This window comes from Mus pahari, chromosome 17 (assembly GCF_900095145.1).
Source record: "Mus pahari chromosome 17, PAHARI_EIJ_v1.1, whole genome shotgun sequence".
Taxonomy (NCBI): Eukaryota; Metazoa; Chordata; class Mammalia; order Rodentia; family Muridae; genus Mus; species Mus pahari.
The window spans coordinates 27911429-27922752 of NC_034606.1; the positions used below are offsets into that span (position 1 = coordinate 27911429).

General features: G+C 42.6%; 1 long non-coding RNA gene across 1 annotated transcript; it reads left to right on the plus strand.

The window, feature by feature from the left end:
* Positions 1-2116: 2116 nt before the first annotated feature.
* LOC110335330 lies at positions 2117-11039 on the plus strand. The gene is made up of 3 exons (XR_003845467.1): positions 2117-2244; positions 2362-2489; positions 9183-11039. It is a non-coding gene; the product is annotated as an uncharacterized LOC110335330 (long non-coding RNA).
* Positions 11040-11324: the final 285 nt, after the last annotated feature.

Consider the following 11324-nt stretch of genomic DNA (forward strand, 5'->3'; position numbering starts at 1 on the left):
ATTCCCTGTTGATGGATGCTGGGTGACTGAGTCTAGTTTTATAATGAGCACCCTATCCCCGCGCTGGGGACTGTGGGAGCATCTCTCTGGTGCGGAGCCTACAATGAGGTGAATGACTCATAACTTGCATCCACCTTTCATTTCATGAGTGTTGTCATACTCTTTTCCAGAATGACTGTATTAACTTACACTTCTATCAGCCATGCTCAGTGGTTTCTGTTTCCCCATGGCCCCACCAGCACCTGGTATGATAAGATGTGTATTTACCATGATGATCATGTCAGGGCTCTGGGTTGCTTCTTGTGTTGCACATCTTACTTGCCAAAGGGGGTGGGGGATAATCTCTAGTGAAAAGAGATATCAGGTAGACAGACTATCTTTTATTAGAAAAAACCAACCTTTGCAGAAATTCCCTATGAACTTTGCCTACTCTGGGTGTAGCTTGTGCTGGGTGTCTTACCAACTGGTCCCCATCAGAGATGACAGGATTGCTGTGGTTGCTTGATGCCAGGGCTCACCATTCTGATTATCAAGTAGTTCTTTTGAGCACATCCCTGTCTGTCTCAAACCTATTTAAAACAAAACAAAACAAAAAAACAACAACAAGAAAACCTAGGACTATTTTAATAAACAAGTGGGCAGAGGCTGCATGAGTTGTCCACTGTGGCCAATTTCTGAGGTGCACACTGCCTCCCCTGTGCTAGCAATCTTCCCCAGATCTGTACGATTAACCATTTTCAGAGTTCAGAAGTGATATGTTAATGGGGCACCTGCCCATTACCATTTGGGATTAGATCTGTCTGGCTCATTTGAGAAACCGAATGTTACTTTAGAAATTCTTCATACCAGTCTGACATCCGACCTGCTTCACCATAGCCATTTAAGCTGGGTTTTCTGCGGGTTCCCAAGGAGAGAATGCAACAGAAAGTTTCAAGGGCAGAACACCACAACTCTGGCCCTGTGCCACAACAGGGGCGGGGAGGAACACCTGTCAGGGGCTAGGATCTCTGTAGGTAGCTGCTCTCACTCCCTACCCACCACATAGATGCTCTGGTGATCCTTGCCTTTTTCTGTCTGACCAAAGGGGAAAGCCACTCATTTTTAAGGGCTGCCCAATTGTTAAAGTTTGTTGAGTCCTTGCTCTCTGCCAGGTGGCCTGGTGACTGCTTCATTCCCGTGTTCTCATAAAAGTCTCCAGACAATCTTCTGAGAGTCTGTCTGTGTCATGGCAAAACCTAAGTTCCAATTAGAAACCCGCTTCCAGACTGCCAATCTGCTTCGGTAGCAGAGCACTTGCTGGGCATCCACAAGGCCCAATTAAGAAGAATTTCACTTCTGGCATTTACTAGCAGACCTCACAGAGATATCCCTTGGCTTTCTTTGTACACCACAGATAATAATGGTGGGTTTCAATTACTCCATGGCTGAATAACATAAATGGCTTAGAATATATCCAAATATTAGATACTTTTTACCATCTTTTTAAAAATGGAGAAGCTGAAAGGCTCAGAGGAGACAACTTACCAAATACCAGACAGGTCTGATTATCAGAGCCACAATTAAAGCCTAGAGTGCCTGGTTCTAGAGATGGGCTTTTAAAGCACCCTACTGACACTGGTTCTTAAGAGGTAAAGTATTACAGGGACTAGCATCCTGACCCTCTTCAGCAGGAAAATGCATTCATTCTTAGCCATACTTTTACACACACACACACACACACACACACACACACACACACACACACACACACACACCATTCTGCCATTGACCATGAAGATTCATACATCCAAGACCTGTTCAACTTCTGGTGATCATCTGATACAGAACCAGATGGGGGAAAACTCATATCAGACACAGGAGAACCCATTAAACACCTTCTGTGCCACGCTGAATTCTGTAAATAAAAGGCTCCAAGGCTCCAAGGATGCTGCTGCTGGTTCACAGCCTTATTCTAGTGTCAAGAAAGGCCCTGGTCCCCATACTCAACACTCCTCACATAGTGTCCAACACTGTCTAGAGCACCAAGTGATTGTGTGCGTAGCTCAACTTCCTCGGTATACTTCCTCGGTATCCTGGGGTATGCGATGATAACAGTACTCCTGTTTTAATTTTTCAGATGAGAAGCGTTGACTTAAGAGATGCCAAGTCACTCAGCAGATGTCACACAGATGACAACTAGCAAAGATGGAAGGCTTCATGCTGGAGGCAGTTCTATAAGACAGCTGAGTTCTCCAGAGCTGGTAGGTAAGTGTGCACCTGCCAGAATGCAGTGTGCCCCGAGATGATACTAAACAAAATGTTGGCCGACTAGTGTCTTTTCTCCTCATCTTCTAAGTCTAGATTCTTTTTTTCCTCCTGTAGGAGACAGACTTGCTCAGGTGATAGATCCGGCCATGATATTGGCCATAAGAGAATCTGACACTGCAGAAGTCATAGAAGATTCCTGAAACTGGGAAAGATGCCTAGAAATCTGGAGAAGAGTGAAGAAGGTATTTTCCCTCCCTTGCCTAGGCATCTCCCACCATATTCAATTTCTATAGGGCTCTGGTCATTGGCTGAGCTGTCCTCTTTCAATTTAGTTGAATGGAATATTAGTCTGGAAATTTTACTTTCAATTAAACTCACTTGTTGAACTGCCTCCATCTTCAAAGGATCCCATTAGGGTAATTATAGCCATTGCTACAAGGCATCATTATTTGCACTCAATTTCAGCTTTTAGGCAATTCAGTTCAAATGTTTCATGTTTTTACTATTTGGGGGTTTGTATAGCCATCATTTTCTTACAGTGCAGACTTCCCATGAGCTGTTTTTAGAAACCCAAATCAAAGCAGCAGTTTTGATAGTGGCCATCCCTGGTCTAGCCCGGTGTCTCTAGCCTTACGTACTAACAAAAAAAACCAACCAAAGACACAATGTTGTACGGAGCAAGAAAACAACCCTCTTCTTTATAGGATCAAATAAAAATGTTTGGAAACTACAAGCTGTCCTTTATATCATGGTATCTCTTGGCAAACTAACTAAAGCCAAAGGCAATGGGAATTCCTTCCAAATTGCAGATTTGTTCTTCTGCTAACTATTGGCCATAATTATGCTATTTCAAGATGGCAGCCATGACAGGGTTTAGTGGAGATCCTGTTTTGATGGCTACATTTTTCTCATGAAATGGAATTTTTTTTTTTCATTTTTTTCTGTTTTTGTATATCCAAGTATTTGTGTATACATGTGAGATATATGTGTGTGTGTGTGTGTGTGTGCGCGCGCGCGTGCACCTGCGTGCTCACATGTCACAGCACAGATGAGATCAAAAGATAGCTTTCTGGAGTTGGTTTGCTCCTGCTACTGTGGGTTCTGGAATACAGCTCAGGTCATTAGGTGTTAAGTCAGGTATATTACCCTCTGAGCCATCTTTGGCCTGAGATCACTTTCTTTGTATTGTTAACTCTGTCTTCTTTGAGTCATGAACCGCAGAGAGGTCGTCTAGCTCGTGCTTCTCCAATATACTCTCTTTCCTTGAAAGTTAAGACCTCAGCTTGTGAACCAGGACTATATTGTCTCAGAAGAGGTACTTGCATGGTGAATGGATAGATGGATGGATGAGTTCTCAAAGTACGACTTCTCTATTCTCCTTTTTACAAAGTCGGTATTTTATTATATAACTATTGAATGAGTGTGTTCATCTTAGAATAATAAACCCAGAACTTTTCCAAGAAGGTGGAGGTGCTTTTCAAGCACCTTTGCCGACCATTGCCTCACCCTCATCTCTGCATGGGGAGTAATTTGTCACCATTTTGAAGCACATCTTTGCAAGCCTTTCTTTTGTGTTTTTGTATACATCCACACAGAGAACCGCCGACTTGGGAGCAGATTGCTTTGCTATGTATGTTTTTCACAGGTCTGTCTTTCTGTCTGTGTAGCCACAAATTTCCAACCGTCCACTGGAGCCTGGTGGGCCCACTTGTGGGTACATGACTGAAGACACTGTCTGCTCTTCTCCTGGAATCTACCAGTGTCCAATATTTCAGCAGGGTAGGATATTGTCCGTGGAGTCTCTCAGGTATCCATGACTGACTGGTGATAGGCCAAGTTTTCGTAAGGACCAGAGTAGGCGACCACAGTAGCTATGAGATCATGATTGCAATGTCTGTGTCATACCCAAACCATGGCAATCACAACCCCTATCTGTATCTTCTGGCTTTATATTTTTTTCACGCCATCTTCTGGGACATTCTCTGAGCCTTGGGGGACGATGTTGCTATTCTACTGAGTACTCAACAATTACGTATTCTCAGCACCCTCTGAAAGCTCATTGCAAAGAAAAACTTTGATTAAGGCCAGGCATACCATTTGTTTATTAGTGTGTGTGTGTGTGTGTGTGTGTGGGTGTGGGTGTGGGTGTGTGTGTGTGTGTGTGTGTACACGTGTACATGTGCATGCGAAAAGAGCAGCTTGACTCCGTATCACTTTAATGAAATCATTGTAGTAGCCTAAGACCTGAGTGATATGGACCTTCTGTGAAGCAGGTTTCACGTCCAGTCAGGGAGTAGTTGGTTACCACCATATCTGTCATACTGCTATTGTACCACATGGGTGCATTTTCACAGGGAGGTACATAGGGGTCACAGATGGTCAAAGAGCTGTCTTCTCTGTCTCAGCAGCTGGCAGGCAGAGCCCCCTTCCACATCACTATGAAAGACATCCAACAGACAGCAAGTTTCCACCTCACTTCCAGCTTGATTCCTCTTTATCTCCTAATTGCGGCGTGTGATGTCTTCAGGAGTGGAATTAACTAGTTCTGGTGAGCAGCCAGTAGCAATGTCAAGAGCTTCCTTAACAAGCAGCACAGAGTTAGTGACAGATCTCACGTCTGTCACGGTGCTTTTAGCAACCCATTGCTTTTAAAGCAGCATTATCCAGTCATAGGTGGCATAACCTCTTTAATGTTTTTAAAGGTATTTGGAATTGACTTAAAGTGGTAGGTTTCCATATGGTTTTTGCGTACACTTGTTTGGGTTAATTCTCACTTCTCCTGTCTCTTCATTTCCCCATGTCCCACCCCATCTCTGCTTAAATCTTTCTTTTTTTTTTGTTTTTTTGTTTTTTTGTTTTTTTCGAGACAGGGTTTCTCCGTGTAGCCCTGGCTGTCCTGGAACTCACTCTGTAGACCAGGCTAGCCTCGAACTCAGAAATCCGCCTGCCTCTGCCTCCCGAGTGCTGGGATTAAAGGCGTGCACCACCACGTCCGGCTCTGCTTAAATCTTTCTATTCTTGCTATTCTCCCTTTCTACTTTCGCCCAGTGCTTTGCCAGTCTCCTTCCATTATGTCATCCTCCCGGTTTTGGCTTCCATAGCCACTCCATGTTAAGATTCACTCCACACAAATGTAAAGATTCAAAGACAGGACCTATATGTGCCTGGTAGGGTGAAGGGTAAAATATTTGGCAAAATAACACCTAAAATGTAAAACCACACCCACTGGGAATATTTCACCTTGTGTTTCAAGACTCCCCTCACCTGCTGATAGGTCATCTCATGAGTCTATGACAAGACTTGAGAGACCACGAAAGCCCAGGAGGTCTTGTTTCACAAGAGAATTTTCAGGTGTTCTAGACCTTGATGACACATCCCAAGCCCTTCAGAGAGCCACAAGAATGGCCCAGAGGAAATTCTAAACCACTATGACTCATTGGGTAGGCTTTTCTATTCTGAAACCTAAGTTAATGGGGTATTCCCCCTCTATGTAGCTCATGGCCACAAGGGTCACTGGCAGTTCTTCATATGCCTAAGGTGGGTTGCCTTGTCAGGGAAGGTTTGCCTTGCCTTTGTCAGGACGACTGGTCCTTAGTCTGTAGATGATGTGGTTGCAAGTGCGGAGGAAGGAGAGATACTTAGGAGATGTAACTCTGTGATACCTGAGGGTTCTGCGTGCCTCCACTCCTGTGTGTTTCATGGGTTGAGCAGATTTCTATAGGAATGAGCTAGTCCATTTCTCTATATACAGATGCTACGAACACACAGCTAAACCTCTTCCATTCTCAACTTCCTACCAACTGGGTACATTGGGAAGCGTGCTATTCAATAGGTGCTCTACCCATCCCTTTCCCTTTTTTAATTGGGAAAAACAAACCAAAACATGATTTTTCTGTGTGTGATGGGACACGCCTGTTATTCCATCACTTGGGAGCAGAGGTAGAAAGATGAAGAATTCTAGACAAGCCTGCGTTACAGAACAGTACCCTGTCACAAAACTTAACTTTAGAGGTTACATAACTTTGAGTTACAGCTAACTGGAAGGGATATACACCTGACGGGAACAAAGGGGATGGAGATGATTTCATTGGCAAAGTGTACATGGTCAGTTGATGCTGTGACTTAGAGAATGATGGGATGCTTGCTGCTGTTAATATCTGACTTTCATGGCATGTATTTGAATATCTTTGCACATCAATTCAGATCAATCCAACTTGTCTCCTCCCATTCCCTATTTCATATTCTCAACCCTTATACCATGTATATCCACAACCTGTAAACTTTCATAAGTAAATCAACCTACCCTATGATGGGCAAAACTCGATGTAGGAAAAACTCAGACCTAAATCCCTTGACCTCATAAATTGAGCTTATAAAAACTCCTTTCTTCCAGGGGCTTCCCTGAGGAATACCACTTGGGGTACACACACACACACACACACACACACACACACACACACTGCAGAGCACTGGTTGAGCTTGGTTGACACCAGATGTTCTAGTCACCTTCTGTGAGTAGCATACCTCTCCTCCATCAGAAATGGCCCAATGGGAAAGATCTCAAGTTGTAGACAGGCTACACTTAAAGGCAGAGATTTCCATTTTCTCCCATGTATTTCCCTATTGAAGGTCCCCTGAAAGGAATTAGGAGGTAGAGGTTTGCAGGTTGACCGGGTCAGAAATCTCTCACACTCAGTGGATGTCCACTTCCTATTGATGTTTGCAGACTAGAAGCACATCTGGTGATTTTGCTTTGCCCCCCACTAACATCTGACCTTCAGATGGTTCACTTTGGTTTCACATAAGCAGTCCTCTGCCATCTAACTTCCAGCTGTGACTTAAGGTCCCCCTGATTTGTAAAACTTAAAGAATGAGAAGCAAGGGTTCCTTGCCCCCACCTCTTAAAAAATGAGGTTGAGGGTTGCTATTCTTAAGCTTTCCAGCTTCACTACCCATTCTTGTTTTCTCTCCTTTTGCTGTCTATATCCTAGACCTCCAATATTTATGCACATATCTGAGTAAGTATATTGAAAATATAAGAAACTAAAAATCATTAGTTATTTATAATCCCATGGTCTTTTGTAATGTATGAACAATTGTTTTATATAACTGATATTTGCCATTCTATAGCCCCTCCACACCCAAACCCACATAGATGTCACTCAGTTTTCCCCATCCCTTGTTTTCCGCCAGTAATGCCTGGGTTGTTCCATAACTTGTCAATTACATGTTGAAATTTTCTTTTATCTAAATTCTTGTTAGCATGAAAACCGTAACTTCCTAACTTTTTTCCTTCCTGTATGTAAAAAATTTCCTTCTAGAATGTACTGTAGTCAAAAATAATGACAGAAGTAGAGCCATTGGATCAAAGGATGTAAATTTTGTCACAGTGTATGTGTATTTGTGTTTTAATTAGTGCACTTGTTTTCCCGAATAGCTATAGATTTATAAAGAAATCCATTGAAAGGTGCACACATGCCTTTAATCCCAATATTCTCATCTCTGAGTTCAAGATCAGTCTGGTCTATAGAGTTTCAGGACATCCAGGGCTATACAGACACACCCTGTCTTGAAATGTCAAAACAAGCAAACAAACAAAACAAAAAACACTGAGTTCCCAGTTTCCTTTCCCCTCACCCGATCTCATTTATCTTATTACTAAATGCTACGAATATCTTGAACTACAGTGGTACATTTGTCAAAATTTATATAGCGGTATTAACCCCTTATGAGTGATCAAAAGTTCACTATACTGGAGGTCATTACTCCTGTCCAGTGGGCTAGAGAGCCTGATCAATGCATAGTGTTGTTAGATCCACCATCACTGGATTATAAGAAAAAAATTCATTGCCTTAGAAATTCCTTGTTTTTCAGGTATTCATCCTTCTTTCCCATATCTTAACTCTTAGCAACCACTGCTGCTCTTACTATCTCTATAGTTGTGTATAGTTTTGAGACTGTCACATGGTTGGAGTAAGAGGTAGCTTTTTCAAACCTGCTTTTTACATATGCCTCCTTTAATATGTCCTTTGATGAGTTGAGAAGGGCCGATTGATACTTTGTAGTCTAGATGAGCTGGAGTTGACCCATCCTTCTCCGCCTTCAAGTAGTGAAGCTAATACGCATCTATGTTGATTAAAATTCTTCTGCTCATTTGGTAAATACTGAGGAGGCTACTTTCTGAATCTTAGGAAAGATTGTTTGGTGTGAAGGTTCTTTTTATCCAAAGTGAATGTATCATTCCCACCAGCAATGACTTGCATCTCTGTGGTACACAGTAGGGAGGGAACTCTGATATAGCACTCGCCTAGCGTTCTTGAAGCCCTAGGTTTAACCCTAGAAGCAAATCAACACAACGAAAGTTTACTCAGTCTGGTGATGTAGGCCTGTAGTCCCATCTGCTAGAAAGGCTGAGATAGCTGGACCACAGTTTCAAGTCCGTGTTGGGTACAGGAGATCCCTGTAGCTCCAGCTCCCTGCCTGGTGCTAATGATCTAGATTTGGGCTATATGAGTTGCATAGTGGCATCTCCATATTCCTTGGCAACATGTTTTATTTGCCTGTGAAGTATCTGTTCAGATTTCTCTTTTGCCTATATATATTTTTTTTAAAAAATGTGTTCATTGTACATTAAAATTTTTTCTTACCTTTTTAATTGTGTGTGTTTGTATGTGTATATCTACATGCACACTGGCATGTGTATGCCATGTCATGTATGTAGAGTTTCAGGAGTTGATCCTTTCCTTCTACTATGTAGGTTTCAGGGCTCAAACTTAGTCGTTAGGCTTAGAAGCAATCAACTTTACCAACTGAGCCATCTTGCTGGCTCCTTACATTTTAATATGCATTTGTAGTTTCAATATAAGCATAGTAAGACATGATTATAACAATTGTGTGATTGATGGGGTTCATTTTGATTTTTGATCCATATATAGGGTACCTGGAGGCACAGCAGCCATGTTGAACCTATGAGGTGATGAAAAGCCATGCAACTAGAAGCCAGAATGGAAGAAAAGAAGAGGCTGGATCCCTGACTGAATTGTCGATGGGGATAGTCCGTCATCCCAGGGCTAAGACCACCTCCATATTTCTTGTTTGGTGAAACAATTCCTAACTGGTTACATTCCTTTATGTTGAGCTGTCTCTTACTTGTAGCTGAAAGCGATTCTAATAGATATTCAGATTATCTGCACACTGAGGGGCAGCCTTAGCTCCAAGCTAGAATACTCTAGGGGACTTTAGCTTCTCCATGAATTCCTTTGCTCATCTGTGTAATGCTCAATAAATGTAAATTGAACCCTGAATGAGGGACAATGACACTATTGAAGTCATGATTGTCAATCTTATTAACTCGCAAAATACTTACAAAAAGGTTGGAACACTGCCCAACACACAGTAAGCTGCTGTGGAAAGAAAGGGTTTGCCAAATGGAGTGAGAAGAAAACAGTCATAGGCTTTCTTTTACATCTTGATCCATCTTCAAGCCTCTGTGGTCTTTAAGCAGAACCTTGACCCCTTCACTACTGGGGCTCATGGATCATGAAACACCCCCTAAACTCAGTCTCAAAACACCCACTCTAGCAGTTTCTTTTTGACAAAAAAGCCTTCTTAGAGAATGCTGGCTTGTGAAAAAGAAGGGACTGTGACCACCAAATCGTGTCAGTATATGACCAAAATACCCAAAGCAATTCATGCAAATAGGTTCAAGTCTCTCTGGGCAAGCCTTCCTGAAGGCTCTAGAATTTTTGAAGCTCATTTTTGAAAGGGTCTTTCCATTTGGTGGCTTTTTTTTTTTTTTTTTTTCCACCTCCTCCCATCTTTCTCATCAGAGCTAGAGGGATGGGAGAAAGATTAGCTCTTGGGCTCTCTGTCCTTTCTGTGTAGTGAGGGACCAGGCTCTGGGCATGTGTGAAGGACTGGGTGTGCTTTGGGATGTTACTTCCTGTTGTCGCAATGGCAAGCCTTTAGTGAGGTCACTTGAAGTTGACCAACAAGTAGGCATTATTTCAAAATAGTTCTTGATCATGGTATTAAAGAACCAGCCAGCATGTGTGCCCATCTTAAAAACAAACAAACGAACCAACAAACCTCACTTTTGGAAAGTTCCTTCTGAATGTGTGCCCTTCCGATTCACTTCTTATCCTTTCTGTCAGAAACACCCCAGAAAAGGGGACCTTGCCTTTGAACCACTCTCCTACCCAACCTTCCTGCTTCTGTCTGACCTACCTTCCTTCTTCAGCAGCCAGGATCCTTTCAAAGTGAGCACCGAAACATAGGGATTCTCTAGCCATGAGTGCCCTCTGAAATTCTATCTTACTTAGAATAAAATCTCTAAACTTATGCAGTGTCCCCTGCATGGGTGGTGGCTTCTTTTTTTCTGTCACTTTCCTGCTTGTTCACACCACTCTCTGCCTGGCCTTCTTATGTCACCGATTCCCTGAGTACACTCTGGCCTCAGTCTTTCCATGAAGTAACTCTCCTTTCTAGAACATTCTTTCCTGCATAACTATCTGCTTCTGTCCTCACTGTATTCTGATTTGTATTTCAATGTCAATTTCCACACAGGTATTCTCTGCCCATCCTCTAAAGTGTGCCCCCTGTCTTCTTTGCTGTTATCTGTATACCCTAAGTCTAAGTCTTATTATTACCTTATTGTAGACAAAATCTGTTAGCATTTCTCACCAGGATGCAAGCCTAGTGATGAAGGAGCCATTGTTCCATTTTCAGAATCCAGGCTGTTCTGCCTTGCGTCCTTTACTAAGTAATGAAGCTCAATAAAACATTTTGACCAAGTTTTAAGCGTGATGTTTCTTTAGAACCTTTGAAATGGGTCTTGAGACTACTTCTTGAAGAGTTCTGGATATGCTCTCAACACAAGGACCAGAGATGAAGAAATGTCTGGAAATGAGGACATTGGTGATGCTGTGTGGGTGATTGAACGAACCTTACACTCATTAGATAATCTTCCTTCCTTCCTCCCTCCCTCCCTAGGTATTGTTGAGCAGTCTTAGTCTAAGCAGCATTCCCCTCTGCGGTAGTTTATGGACAGAACGGCTTGTCATTTGTGGGCTTTCTAT